The following is a 16501-nucleotide window of genomic DNA, read 5'->3' as shown; positions in this document are numbered from 1 at the left end:
CTAAGTGTAGTTCAATATGGAAAATAAATTCACAATACTTAATATGAAAAACAATTAATGAAAATGGCATACAAAGTTATAATACAATAGTTTCCTGCAAAATAACGATTAAACGCTCACGAGTGTTCAGATTTCTGCTTGTAGGGAGTGCTTGAATTCAATGGAACACTTCGTAATAAGAAAATGACTCCCAAAAGTGAAAAAAAACCTGTTAGAAACAGGACATTTTAAACATGCTTCAGGTGCCCACAGCCTCCCTTCCTTAATTTTTTTTTTTTGAAACTGGCCTAACTTCTCACCAGAATGTCCTACAAAGATGATATTACCTCCACACGACATGTCATAAGTTTCCCTTCATTTACATACCAGACATCACTTCTGTAAGTGCTGATATTTGAGAAAGTATGACATTTTCCTGTTTCTTTATTTTCCTTCATTAAAACTTATCCCAGCTGCTTAGTCCCCTTTTAACTAGTTGAAATGTTTTGAGATATCAGAACCATTAAGATATCAGCACCACAAAGAAGGTGAGAGGTCTGTTTTTGGATATTATTGATGTAACCTTAACGAGAGGCTCCAATTGTTTTTAGCTTTTACAACCTGTGCCATGAATTGGTATTGAGCACTCCTCTGTAGCATATCCTTTGGATATCTCTATCCATAAATACCTCATGAGTAGAGCAAAAGATTTTAAAAACAAACAGAGATAACATTATCATTTAGTCTCTTGCTCTTAGGTTTTAACCCATGATTGGAAACAGAGTTCCTGTAAGTCACACCAAGCTAATACCATGAATTTAATCACAAACGCCTAATTGCAGTTTTATAAGGTGAATGAGTATCTTACATATGATATATATTCACAGTATACATTATATACCAGTGCCCATTGCTCCTTGTGCATGTTCCCTAAACATTAATTTAGTTTCCGTCAGCCTCCTGTGCAAGTGATGTACCATAATGGGATTTAGAGAACACAACCTCTACTAAATAGTGTTTGTCTCTGTACAATTGTGGTCTCCTTTCTGTGTTACCTGTGTTTACTACAGTGTCAGTTGTGAGGATGTAAACATGCATAGCGACAATGTCAATAGCCATTTAGTAGATATCTCTGCTACTGAGAATTAGTAGAGGATGAGGAATGATTGATTATATTATCAGACAGGCATCCATTTCTACTCATTAGGCCTATATACTTATAGGTTATCGGTCATATGTTTCTAAGTACGATTTATATGACATACCAGCACTTTTCCCCACTTCCTTTGAAGCAATCCTGCATGTCATCTGACAAAGCAGGTAGTGCCTGCTAAGTAGTGTGAGCTTGTTGGATGCACAATACATGTCTACCTTTCATTTGACATGAGTTAGAAGGTGTCTCTCTACAACTGTCTTGCATGGCAGCAACCAGTAACTCCAGTCCTTTGTGGTCTTCAGTTACCTCAGGTAGGTGACTATTTTGTTCTCTAGCGCACTGTAATTACATATTCATGTAACAAGTGTATATGTTGCTTACTTAGGTTAAAAATTCCATTTAACATAACCCAGCTATTTGAAAAATTTTCTATTGCTGCTCTCATCTCAATTTGACAATGAGATTTCACCAGGACAACTGAATGATACTCAGCTCCTCAGTACTAGTGGCTGGCAGCGATAAGGATGAACTTACCTCTTCACCGGGCCAGTGTGGGAGCCCATGTGCATGCGCCCTCTCCATTCACAGTGTAACTGGTAACCCGGACTTGGGCTAAGTGTCTGTATATTGTGAAATTTCCCACAGCACTTCACTAATGGGGCACATACATTTGGAGTGACAGGACCCTAATCAACCCCTAGCAAACACTGCAAACATGATCAGAGCTGATATTATCAATTCCAGCAAGAGCTTCCACTACCTTCAGCTCAGCATGTGGGTAATTTGTGCTTGGCTACAGGTATAGCTGTGGCCAGTTAGAGAAGCTGGGACTAGTAAGTGGTATGCTGCCTGGTGTCTGATGTTTGCTATTTAAAGAAATGCTGTGTTTACTGTGAAGGAACAATAAAAGCAAGAAGTTGTCTGTGTGACTGATGTCTGCAGGGTGCTCATGTTACAAGTGGGTGCTCTTACTACACTAGTTATCATATTGTGTTATATAGTAATGGGTAGGATTCCATATGGGTATTATCATATTAACTACTATTTTGTATTTGTTAATAATATGCACAATAGGTACATCATTTTTACAACAATTTTATGAAATATATCTATTTTTATATAGTATATGCTTGTTATGTAATCTTTGGTCAATCATTTCACACATGAGACAATGATTTAATTTGATGCAATCGGTCTTAATACATTTGTGGGTAAAATAATAAATATATGAGCTTGATATATTATAAAGAGGGAATATGATGCCTTCTTGAATATACACACATATTTAATTATTACAAAATTATTATTTAAAAAAAAATAAAATAAGGTATAACAGGATTGTTATGGTTCTCAATGTGACTTAATATTAAAGTATTTGGGGGTTCTATTAAACACCAGTCAGTATTGAAATTAGTTCAAATTGTTCCTTTAATTTATACTACTGTAATTTTCAGAAGGGATTTATAATTGTAACTGTTAGATTAGGGTATATTTATCTATTATTTATTAATATTTATTTATATAGTGCCAACATACTCCTTCACACTTTACGATTGAGAATATAGACAGTTATAATAAAAATACTGTGTATTAAGAGACAGACAAAGAGGAAAGAGGACTCTGCTCGCCGGCTTACAATCTATAGGACTATAGGGGGGGTATTCAATTGTTGCTCCAGGCGCCGCCAGAACAAGCGCGTTAAAACTATTACCGTTTATACGGTAATATTGCGTGTAATTACCGTTCATACGGTAATTTACTCGCTCAATTTCAGCTCGCTGCTCAGGGAGCTGTGAGCTGAAATTGAGCGAGTAAGTACCGTATAAACGGTAATAGTTTTAACGCGCTCGTTCCGGTGGCGCCCGGAGCAACAATTAAATACCCCCCTAGGAGTTAGATATGTGAGGTTAAGTGCCACATAGTTCATATTGGTCCCAGCTATATTACAATGAGAACAAGTGATTAATGGGCCTGTGTGATTCCGTAAGAGCACAAAGTTGGTTTGGGAGACAAAGGAGAATAAATGTAAGTTTGAGTGACCTGTGTAGAGGGATCGCACTGGGGTAAATAGCATAGTGAGGTTAAGAATGTATTACAGAAATTTGATAAGCTTGCCTAAAAATGTGAGATTCAGTAAATGCTTGAAGTTTTGGAGGCTAAGGAAAAATCCTGTACTTGTAAAAAACCTCTGCAACGGGAGCCAGTAATGAGCTCACATGAGAGACGTGTTGGGTGATATTTTAAAACAAGTGAAGAGTTGTATTCTTGTTGGTGTTGGTTTACTTTATGGCCTTATATGTTAGTGGAAGTAGGGACTGACTGAGTGTAGTAGCAGTAGAAGAGCGACCATATGGGGAAAGTAGGCGGATAAATAAAACAGATAAAATAAAGGAGAATGGACAAAGGGAGAGGTGAGATGTTATGGAAAGTTGAAGGGACATAACTGACCTCAGATGAGTAAGGGTGAGTAATGGAAGCAGGGGGTGTGTGTTGTGGTGGGAGATGGTGCAGTCAAAGTAGCAGCTAGAGCTGTTGAGAGGTGGGAAAAAGGAGAATGAGGAAGGCGAGCAAGTTGTGAATTAAATTATTCTGAGAAGAATGGGAGATAGAGAGTGTGGTATGTGGGAGAGTAGCATGAGTTATGGAAGGATTGGGGGACGACTGGGAGAAAGAAATGAAATAGGTCTGATATTAGATAAGGATATAGGTATGGGAAAAAACAAATAAATGAAATAGGTGTAAACTAAAGTTGCAAATTGCCAAAGATCTATCACCTTATCTGTGTCTTCCACAAGCGGAGTGACATTTGGAGTTTATCACTGCCAGTGTGACAGCAGGAGAATTAGACTTCCCCAGTGTCAGACTGGCCCAGCGGGCTACTGGTAAAATCACCGGTAGGCCCGGCTACCTTACGGCCACACACCCTTTTACCCGTGGGCAGAGCTTACCTGGAGGCCCCCACGAGAACCTGGCATCCCTGCTGCTCAATTGCGATCGCAGCTGCGATCATGTGACCCACCACACCCCCTTGTCACCTGATCTTCCCGTCTGCCGCCGCCGCTGAAAAAGAGAGAAGGAGCAGAGAGCCTGCAACAAGCAAAATATTGGTAAGTATATTTTTTAACCATTTGTGGCCTCAGTTAGTACCACCCTTTATGTGTCTCCCCCTTCCCTTTAGGTTGTAAGCTCTCATGAGCAGGGCCCTCTTTCCTTGTGTGCTCCTTCTACTGTTCCTTCACCCGCTGTACCTCTTGGCCTGCTTCGCTAGCCCTGTTTTCCCTGTTTAATAATCTTCGGCCTTCTTCTTGCTGATTTCTACTATCCCTTTCACTATCTGTCAGATATAATCTGATTTGCTTTACCCTGTCAACTGTGTTTGTATAGATTTGTGTATCATGTTGTGTCTTGGTTCTGCTTTCTGTATATGTAATGTACAGCGCTGCAGACCCTTTGTGGCGCTTTATAAGTCAAAGATAATAATAATAATAATAATAATAATAACATTGGGGGGCACTATGTGGCATAACATTGGGAGCACTATGTGGCATAACATTTGGGGCACTATGTGGCATAACATTAGGGACACTATGTGGCATAACATTTGGGGCACTGTGGCATAACATTTGGGGCACTATGTGGCATAACACTTGGGGCACTGTGGCATAACATTTGGGGCACTATGTGGCATAACATTGGGGGCACTATGTGGCATAACATTTGGGGCACTATGAGGCATAACATTTGGGGGCACTACTGGGTGGCATAACATTGGGGGCACTATGTGGCATAACATTGTTTTGGGGGCGCTACTGTGTGGCATAACATTGTTTTGGGAGCACTACTTTGTGGCATAGGGGGGCTGCCTATCTATACTAATCTATAGGGGGGCTGCCTATGCTAAACTATAGTGAGGGGGGGCTGCACAGAGAACACTATAGGGAGGGAGTGATGGGACCTTTAATGCTGAGTTGGTTTGGGTCTATAATTAAATGTGGGTGCTGTTTATTTAATGGCAGGGATGGTTGACGTTTCTAAATGTACCCATAATTTTTTCCAAATAGGGCCGGCCCTCAACATTCCAGAATCCATACAAGCCGCAACTAAAGAAACCAGCAGCCACAGGTGTTAAAAGTGACAACAACAGGTAGGACAGTCTGTCAAATGATCTGAGTCTAGTACAGGCTTGGCTAACCTGTGGTACTCCAGGTGTTGTGAAACTATAAGTCCCAGCATACCCTTCCAGCAAAAAGCTTCTATATATTGGCAAAGTATGCTGGGGTTTGTAGTTTCACAACACCTGGAGTGCCACAGGTTAGCCAATCCTGGTCTAGTGGGACAATCCTGATTTTTGGTGACTGTTCTGCCCAATCTAAGGGGCAGGTCAACACTGTGTACTCTTTATACAAACACTGCATTCTTTACATACTACACTATGGTGCTAGCTGTCCTTCGTGGACTGACCACTCTCCCTCTAGTGTCTGGTCCCGCCTCTATGATGGCTGACCACACCCCCTTTGGTGGGCCCCTAGTGTTGCATTCCCCAGTGGGCCCTTCATGCCCCAGACCGACACTGGACTTCCCCTAATGGCTCGCACTAAGTGAATATCTTGAGTGGCTCATAAAGTATGCTGTTTGAGTTTTGTGCTGTTCCCTTGACCACATGGTATTAAGATATATTGTGTAATTCGAGTTAAGTTCTTTAAAAGTGCTATATCCATTTGGTGAACATTGTTGTATAATAAACAATACTTTAGTTTAAGTCTAAAATATTTGCCTCGGTGGGAAAACATGGTATTGGTGTGACTTGTATCAGGTATGGGAGTAATTGCCAGTTAACTCCAGGTAGACTCTCCACCAGTCCAGTTAGTGAGGGTTACAGTGAGAAGGTTCTACAGTGTCGTGACACAGACTTAGTAAAACTTTACTGTTTACCACCTTTAACATAGTGTAAGTTTATGATCACTTTGTATGGCTTAAATGGCCCTGTTTTTATACAGATTTTCCCACAGTAGGACCTATCAATGTGGCTAACCAGAGCACTTCAGAACCCCAAATCCTCCTAGTTTGACCCATTATCCCATTCAAAATTTACTTATTCTGTGTTTTGCCAAACATATCTATACAATGATTAGCCATATCAACAGATTTTTATGATGAAAAATGACATGAATGGGACATTTATACTATGCTGCCATTTCGTAAATGACTCTTATTCTGTATATTAAATATTAAGTTAAAGGATTAAAGATACTAATATCTGCTTTGCCTGGAGTTTATTAAATGACCTATAATCACCACCTAAATGCTAAAAAAAAATATTTTCAGCTTTTAGTTTTATATCATATATTTTCAGTTTCATATCATATTCATCAATAAGCAAATACAAAAATGGTATATGTCCAAGATCATTTTATTGATATACCATTAATGTAAACTCCAAATTTTACCTTTGAAAACAGATCTCGAAATATTTTATGACATAAGAAAGCTGAATATACATCCTACTCATACAATATAGGGGGCTAAAATAATGTTAAAATTATCAGATGCATAAAAACAAAATCACAAAAAAGAAAATTTGAAAGTTTACAGACAGTTCTCATTGATTAAGTATGTAATAAATTTGATAAAAGTCACAGTTCTGACACTTCTTTGGCATTTCCAGGTTTTGACTGTGTTGATGAGGAGTATTGAAATGAAAACACTTTCAGTGTACTATATTAAAGACCCCTATGTCATTGCACAACATGAAACACTATCTGACAAACTAAATCTTGACCTACTGAGAAAATACAAAGTCTTACACTTTCCTAGTTATCTCACAGGCAAGAAAAACATAACCGTTGATGCATATGTCAAATGAACAATTTGATATATTTGATTAATTTTTGTTCAAACTGTGAAAGGAATTTCTAACGTTCTCTATAAAACTCAGAGCCGTAACGAGGCCGGTGCGGGCGGTGCCGCCGCCCCGGGCGCAGTCCCAAGGGGGCGCAATGGCCGCCCGCACCTGCCTCTGTGTGAGGAGTGAAAAAAAATAAAAATTAAACAGACCTCAGATTCAGACTGCCGGCCGCCCGGCGCATCCAAAATGGCGGCCGGCACCCGGCTCCACCCCCTTCTGAACTCTGCCCTCTGCCTCATGACGTTGCTAGGCAACAGAGGAGCAGAGAACCAGAGAGGAGCCAGGCAGCGACGGCTAGACAGGAAGAAAGAGGAAAAAAGTAAGTTTAAAAGCAGGGGAAAGGGGATGTGTGTTGCTATTATGGAGGGAGGGGAGGGGGGGGATGTGAGCTGCTATTATGGAGGGAGGGGAGGGGGGGGATGTGAGCTGCTATTATGGAGGGAGGGGAGGGGGGGATGTGAGCTGCTATTATGGAGGGGAGGGGGGGATGTGAGCTGCTATTATGGAGGGAGGTGGGCATGTGAGTTGCTATTATGGAGGGAGGGGGGCATGTAAGCTGCTATTATGGAGGGAGGGGATGTGAGCTGCTATTAAGGAGGGGGGATGTGAGCTGCTATTAGGGAGGGGGGGTGTGCTGCTATTATGGAGGGGAGGAATGTGTGCTGCATCTTGCTATTATGGAGGGGAGATGCTGCTATGCTTTATGAGGGAAGGGGGAGTATGCTGCCATAATGTGTGAGGGAAGGGGGGGATGTATTAATGTGTGATATGAGGGTAGGGAGGTTAGGTGTCTTAGTACATGGGTGGGAGGTAGGCTATTAATTTAATGGTGACGTTTAGGTGGGGGCTAATTATTTAATGGGTACTATTTTATTTGTGGGGTGCTGGTGGGTCAATTAAATTTATTGTTGGGGCTTTTTATTTTAATGGTAGGGTCTATTAATTTCAGGTTAGGTATTTATCTGTTTTGCAGTCACAAGAATGCTCTCTGTATTGTATGGTGGTCATAGGAATGCTCTCTGTATAGTATGGCAGTCATAGGAATGCTCTCTGTATAGTATGGCGGTCATAGGAATGCTCTCTGTATAGTATGGCGGTCATAGGAATGCTCTCTGTATAGTATGGCAGTCATAGGAATGCTCTCTGTATAGTATGGCGGTCATAGGAATGCTCTCTGTATAGTATGGCGGTCATAGGAATGCTTTCTGTATAGTATGGCGGTCATAGGAATGCTCTCTGTATTGTATGGCGGTCACAGGAATGCTCTCTGTATAGTATGGCGGTCACAGGAATGCTCTCTGTATTGTATGGTGGTCACAGGAATGCTCTCTGTATAGTATGGCGGTCATAGGAATGCTCTCTGTATTGTATGGTGGTCACAGGAATACTCTCTGTAAGGTATGGCGGACACTAGGAGGCTCTTTATATTGTATGTGTGTATGTGTGTGTGTATGTATGTATATATATATATATATATATATATATATATATATATATATATATATATATTCATTTCGTGCGATGGTGATAAGGGGGCACGATGGGATAAAGTTGGCTCCATGGCACGGTGTGATAAAGGAGAAACTGTGATGAAGGGGCAGTGTGATACAGATGGTACTGTTACATTTGTTTTAATTTGTTTCAGTGAGTTTTATTTCAATAACCAATTCATTTGTTATACAGCTAGCATGTGATAGCTGCATTTAAAGTACTTTGATCTATGGAGGCTCATTACATAAAGATCCTTACAAAGCCAGACCGTGGAGAATGGGGAGGGAGGTGGTTTCAGTGCGGTCTAGAACTTGTAAAGAGCTAGCTACGCCCCCCACAGTAGGTTGACCACGCCCACTCGACAATTGACATTCCCACTTAGATGGGGGGCGCCGCTTCCCTATCTCGCCCAGGGCACTAAAATGGCTAGTTACGGCACTGATAAAACTCACAAGGATATGTGAGATCCTGAGGGTGCTCAGACCAGGAATTCTACACCTTTGTGCAGACGTATTTATGTCACAATGTATTACAGTAATGCCTTGTTTTGGGATGCTCTTACATGAATTACACTTTTCCCACATTGAACTTGAAAACATCAAAATGAACACATTTCGGAGGAATCTACCATGGGAAAATAATTGCTATTTGTTCAGCTGCCCATCAGCCCAACAGAAGCAATGCAATGTTACTATACATGGTGGGTTATATACTACAAAGCCATTAAAGGCTCATTCACTCCATGTATAGATGCATTTTAATACAATGCATTTACATTTAAATGCGTTTTGTTGTGCGTCTTAAATTTTTACACTTTTTTATGTGCTTTTGATGCTTTTAAAAAAAAACTATATTTATTTAAATCAATTTTCCAACTGTTTTGCAGTTTTATATGCATTTGTTGCCATTTAGCATACTGATCAGCTAGTGTGTGATCTTGAGTAAAATTATTTCTATTCCCTTTAATATATAACTGTGTTACTGATACACAGACAGCATCACCAACATTGGGTGCTCCCACTGCTTTCCCAAAATGTCAAATTGAACTCCTCTATACTATACTTGACTATTTTTTGGACCTTCCCTCCAAAGGTACACATATGGCCACATAAGATTTCACAGTGAAAAGAGAAAAATAAAATTGTACTTCCATCACCTTACCCGGAATTAGATCACTCAGGACGGCAGACTGCTATGTCCTTTACATGGGGCACATCTATGCTAAGCTCAGACATGTGTGATTTCTCCATACATGTGGGCCAAAGTACATACAGATTCAGCATGTGTCTTCTAGACAAATAATGTGGTAGTGTGCCTGTCACACAGCGTGACAATCATGCCATTCAAATGACATGCAAAAGTGTGGGTGGGGGTACTGTAGCTGTACTATGAAGCTTGTGGAGCTTCATCTGATCATTGTAACAGTCCAAATGGAATGTGCTCCCTATGTAACCTTCATGACTTTGAAGTGAAATTCAACTCAAGAATTACAATATAGTATTGGACGAAGTGGCACATGTTTGGGTAAAACACAAGGTTTTAATGTCTTAAATTGATGAGCGCCGCTAACACACTAATATGACTTTTCTATTTCAAACAGGCAGCAATGTTAATGATTCCCCCCCCCCCCCCCCCGCCTTTCCTATGCTTGAAGACAGTTATTTCGTAGCTTCAATGAATTTTACAAATAGATTTTGGCAGATACAGTATCTTCTTTAAATAGTTGTACATAAGTCTTTATGTAAGAAGTGTCACAGAAAGAGAAGGAGATATGCAGGAGAGTAGAAGAGGCCTAGGTAGGGATGGCCATAGTCAGGTCTGGAGCCATATCCAGAGGAACCACTTGCAACCAAAAAACAGTGTCTGCTTGTTTACTGAGTCTGCAAAAGAGAGAGAGAGAAACACACAGCATGAGATATTCTGCTGCAAGTTTAGGAGAGAGCCTGCATAGCATTTGATCACTGGAGCTACTGGGAAAGACAAAGTCCACATTGTGTGTGAGTATTGTGAATGTGAGAGTCCTACCAAGGAGAAACAGGTCTAATTGTGGAGATGCAGGGGGTACAAGAATGTCAATTATTCTTAACTGGGCAATTAATTTTCAATTCCTCTCCACAGGCCACATTGTAAGTAAACCTGGCTTAAAAAAAATAACTGTTAGGCAATACATTTCTTGTAACCTTCTACAAATAGGAACTGTGCATCGTGGCTGATGACTGTTGTTGGTGAAATCTCAGTCTGATGCACATTTGTTTTTCATAAATAGGATATATAACTGCATACCTACATTATTTCTCATTTGCATGAGAAAAATATTTCCAGGCGCTGCTGTCTAAAATTTCAAAATAAAGAAAACAATATTATCTGGGTGTTTCTTTTTTTTCCACCACTCCTTGTTGATTGTGGTAAAACGTAGACACAATAATTACTCAACATTAGGCATTACACATATAAATAAGTAGGAGTACCTACATTTCCAAAAGATTATTTTGGCCCATAGTTAGTATTGTGTAAGCTACAACTTTTATGAATTGCCGAAGACTGGATATTTTCTTTCTTCCTACTTTCATTTACATATGTAGGACGAAATTCATATTTGTTAACACAGCAAAATGTCAAATATAGTCAGATAAAGCCACGATTATTTTGGAATTGTATCGAAATTGTAATTGTATTTGAAATGTGGCCAGTTGTGACAAATAGTGCAATGAATAATGTATTTTACCCAAGTTTTACTAGTAAACTAATAGTAACTCATTGTAATGTAACAAAATCATCTCTGTAACTAGTAGAACGACAGTGGTTCGGTGTCTGAGTTTGATGAAATAAGGGTACCAGGACATGTAATAAAGGATGAGCCTAGCTGCCCCCCCCCCTTTACCCACTATGTACCAATTCACAACTGTGACCCCCACCCATCCAGGGAACATTATCCATGATTAACTCATTTTGAAGGTTAACCTGTTATTTCACCACACCTTTACTATTGACTTTGTTACTGGACAAATTAATTTGTGTAAATCCAAGTAGCTCATTGTTTCATAATAAACAGCCCAAGACTGGCACTAGTATTCTACACTGTGAACAGAGCGAGGGACCACATGACTGTAATCTTACAATACGTCTCCTCTCCCACTCTAAGGCCAATGTGGTCCTCTAGAGAAGACAATGTGATATCACCTATGGATCATGACAATTATAACAGGTTGGACCATAGAAAGGGAGGTGGTGAGGTGTTATTTATCTCTCAATAAGCCAGGTCTAAGCAGCAATCAGGACCAACTGTAAAAATGCATTTTAGGTACAGTAGACATTAATAACATCCTAATAAATGTATTTTATAGGGGGGGTGAAAAAAACTTTTTTTTATTTTTTAATGTTTTGACATTAATGAATATATTATTAATAGGTGATACTAATTGATTTCTTTTTCTGTGCCTTCTTTTGTGATTTTATATTCCACATATGTATTGGACATATCCTACAGTGTATTGCCTGTTAGAGCAGAGCAGACCTAGATTCGTATTCATCAACAAACGTAGCTTTACATCCGCTCCTTGTTGAATACAGATGTGTGTAGGTCCGATTTATGTGTGTTTTTAAAAAAAATGCAAGTTTGTTTTGCGTCCCTTAATGAATCAGGCCCAGTATGTATCTGTGATATGTATACACCACTTAAGTAAAAGTAAAAAAGTAAACTTAATATGGACAATGGCACTAACTAAAATGGAAATTCCTTTTGACCGTGATTTTGCTCCAGATGTTTTTTACTCTATGCATTACCCATGCAACATAACCTCCTATTCGCCACATTATCTAAATAAATCAAAATACGCTACCACTGTGAGAACATTGATAATAGAATATCAGACTATTTAGCTGGCATGATACCCCCTTAAAATAAGTTTATTGTGGTTTGTCCGAGACAAATGGCTTCACATAGCCCATATTGGCCTCTCCCTTTCATTAAAAAAATCAGTATGTGCCACTGCATAATCTTCCCTCATCTCTTGACAAGGTATTCTATTTGCAAAGAATTTGTGTGTCAAGAAATTGACAAGATGAATAATGATAACTGTATAAATGAGGATCCTAAATATGAAGTAATCTTCTTTTGTATGCTTGTCTGGTGCTCTAAAGTGTCAACAAACAATCCTGCCTTGTACCACTCTAGAATTTGAAAATACACATTTTACTAATATAACAAAAAGTGCTCTCCGAGACAAGACAAGCTGTCTGTGCTAGATCTCTAGTTTTTTTTGTTTTCTACAGATAGAGCCAGGTTTCATCTTTGCTACGGCTATTTACTTGCTCTCACTGGTTCATCCCAGCAACAATTAGCAGATCTTTCCAAGCGGGTTACAGAGAGGAAATAATATTCTGTATCATGGACCTCTTCCTAGTTCTCATCTCACTGGACCTAACGTTGCAGCCCTCTCATGTTGCCTTCAACCACCTTAGTTTGTTAAGCAACACAAGATGATGAGCAAATAAAAACAAAAAAAAACATAGTTAATCATCCATTTGTTTATCAGCATGTAATACTACTGCATTAAAATGTATTTATTTATGAAAAAATAACCTTCCAAAAACAGTGACAGTTTATTAAGGGCTGATTTCAAGGCATATGGGTATATACCTTGAAGTTCTGTAGAGGCAAAGCGTTGGACTCATTAAATACTCTCATTGCTTAGAATGAAAAAGAAAAGGAACTTTATCAGTCGTGTGGTAGTGATTGATAGTGGGTTGGCCTATGAACAAATTGCAAAGTAGTAGCCAGAGTCAATGGTAGGATGCTAAAGCGTCGGAACCTTCAACCTGTCTATTTGTAAAGCTTACTCTGCTACTGTTAGCCCAGCACAGGCTTTTGGGAGACCTGTCTGGGTAGCTCAGTGACCCTTCCGTTAAAGACCATGCGGGAAGTAAGTTGGGGAAAGCTGCCCTCACCCCTCATCTGCAAGTTCTAATAAACTGTTAGACTAGCTGCTCCCCTGCTACAACTTGTAGAAGTTTCTGAACTCAATCAGATGTCTTCTCTATTTTACATTTCCTATTGTGTTTGATTATTTGAAATTGAATTTTTAATCAACAATATTTTTTAATTTAATTGGTAATCAACCTTATTTATATATGTCTTTCAGGGTGTCTTCTACCGCATGTAAAATACATGCAAACACTGTTTCCCATGTGTAATATACTTTATTATAATTATGGCGATCATAAAATATATTATAATCTGGTGGGATACAATTAAAACTGAAAAGATTTAGAACGCAAAATACTCAGAAATCTTCGAAGTAAAGTGCCCTTTAGTTAAACACACAGGCAGAGATAAGAGGACAAATCGGTGACCCATAACCTTGTCAAAAGAACGTAGATATGTTTTCCTAGTGGAATTCATTACACATACTCTAAAGCATGCTCTCTAAATTTAGAATAAGCACAGAACTGGGTTAATTTAGTACAGTTTCACGTACACTTAAAATGACTTAATAAGGAAAATGTTTAATGATAAACATTTTGGAAATTTGGAATCTCTGCAGAAACATGTTTGGTATTAGGAAAAGTATTTTGCTAAGTGTCGTTTTGTAGATTCATAAATAGAACTTTACAGGGATATGGTCAGTATAAAATTGATAACCATATTTTGAAAATATTACTATGGCAAGATCCAAGATGGGACTTTCAAATCTGGTTAAGTTGGCAAGATGATGTGGCCTTAGGGAGTGGAAGGTTGTCAAACTGCATTCACATCATCATCACCAACAATTATTTATATAGCACCAGCAAATTCCATAGCGCTTTACAATTGGGATAAATACACACTAGGGGTCTGAGTCATTAAGGAGGGCAAAGCAAGAAAAAGAAGTAACTTTGCACTTGGGCAAAACCATGTTGCATTGGAGGGGGAGGTATATTTAAAATGTGGGGATAAATGTATAGTTGTCCTATAGCAACTTTAAATTTCAGTGTAAAAATAAACTTATCAACTATTTGTGTGCTACATGACAACAAAATCAGTATTTTCTTAATGTGCAAAATAATAAACCCTTTTGCATCCCTTGCATTGTAACATGGTTTGTCCAGGATCAAATGTACTCCATTTTTTGCCTTGTTCTTCTTAATGACTTAAAGTTACAAAGAGAGAATGGATATTATTAAAGATTAACTTTACTCAAATCCTTCAGCAAAGTGGGTGAAACTTCTATTGGTAGAATGCAGAAACTGCAGCTTACTCTTCAGCTGTCAGTGAGAACCAGCAAAAGAAGACTGCAAAATACATTAAAAAAGAAAATGCATTTCATTGGATGACAAGGTATGATGCAAGAGAAAATAGACAACATATTATTGTTTATGATAATTACCTTAGAAGTATATAAGCAGCTGACTGGAAGAACTTTCACGTAAGTCTACAACCAACCTACTCAACAGGCAGAATAGTGGAGATTGGCCAATGGTTAGCAATAAGATTTAAAAATAATAAAACATTAATGACTTGTCAAAATTAAGAATCTTAATAAAAATAAACTGTCACGCCTGAGGATTTGTCTGTACCCGGACAGGGTTGTGACTCTGGAACAGAACTGGTGGCTATGTGTCAGAAGCTGGCTTGATTAGGTTCCTTTGCATGGGAGAGCATGGAGTGGTACAGATGGTGGTTGTTGAGAGTTCAGGAGGTGACTGAATATGAATGGCGATGGAGACTGCCAAGAAGTCAGGAATAGCAAGACTGTGATCAGATTTAGCAGTGGAGACCAGGCTGGAACCGGATTTCTATACCAGACTGGAACCAGAATGCGGACCAGACTGGAACAGGATTCCTGGACCAGATAGGAAACAGATTGCTGGACCGAACTGGAACTGGAATGCTAGACAGGACTGGAACCGGAATGCAGGCTGTGCTGTCTGGGCAGAAACAACTGAGTAGACTGCAGATTGCTAGAAAACAGGTTGGTGTCTAAGGAATCAACATTGTACTGGCAACAGGATAGGGTTCCAGGAAGTCCTTTTAAAGGGACTGCTATCTCATGATTGGAGGCTGCGGACAGCTGAGATGAAGCAGCACTCTGACTGGCTGAGAGGGAGCAGGTGACTGAATCCAAGATGGTGGCGCCAGGGACTAGTTTTGGAGGGAACTCTGGCGTAGAGACTGCTATCCGCTGATTGGACACTGCGGTCAGCTGAGCTGCAGCAGCACTCTGACTAGTTGACAGGTTGAGAGGGAGCAGGAGACTGAATCCAAAATGACGCCGCCCAGGCACTGGTCTTGGCGGGAACTCTGGAGTGGAGACAGACTGGGTAACATCCTGCAAGGAGACCTGAGACCAGCAGAACCTGTGGATCGCAGGGACAACTTTGATAGACAGCGAAGGGGTAAGTAAAAGGACCTCAGAACCTGATACATGCCATAAACTACATGGAAATTAGATACTCAGGATTTCCCATTCAAAGACAAACAAAATGATTATCTAACCAGATTTAATGCATAATAGCAACAGGTTGCCTGTGAGATTCGTGATCTCATCGCTAATAAAATTGGACCTCCACCTAGGACTGAGCAGTGTGTATAATATTGGCCCTTTCTCCTTTGCGTCATGCTGTTGCTTTATTCTGCATATTTTAGATATTTGATGGCTCCAATTCCAATACTTATCGCACTGGGATATTCCAATATTATTACATCAGCAGACTGAAGTGGTGACATAGTCCCAATATTACACTCTATTATGGCAAGAGATGTGGAAGCCTAATCTCGACAGGTGTCACACAGGTGCTTCCACACACAGGGCCAGTGCTAGGGCCCTCGGCGCCCTAGGCACAATTTTAAAATCCGCCCCCCGCCTTCCCCCCCAGGCACAATTTTAACTTGGCTCCATAAAGATGCTCCTCTCTGCCGGGTCCCATCCCCCACTGACACTGTCGGGCCGCGATGATGATGTCACTCCCGACAGTCAGTGAGTGGAGGGGCG

This window comes from Mixophyes fleayi, chromosome 5, assembly GCF_038048845.1.
Source record: "Mixophyes fleayi isolate aMixFle1 chromosome 5, aMixFle1.hap1, whole genome shotgun sequence".
Taxonomy (NCBI): Eukaryota; Metazoa; Chordata; class Amphibia; order Anura; family Limnodynastidae; genus Mixophyes; species Mixophyes fleayi.
This window is presented reverse-complemented; position numbering follows the sequence as displayed.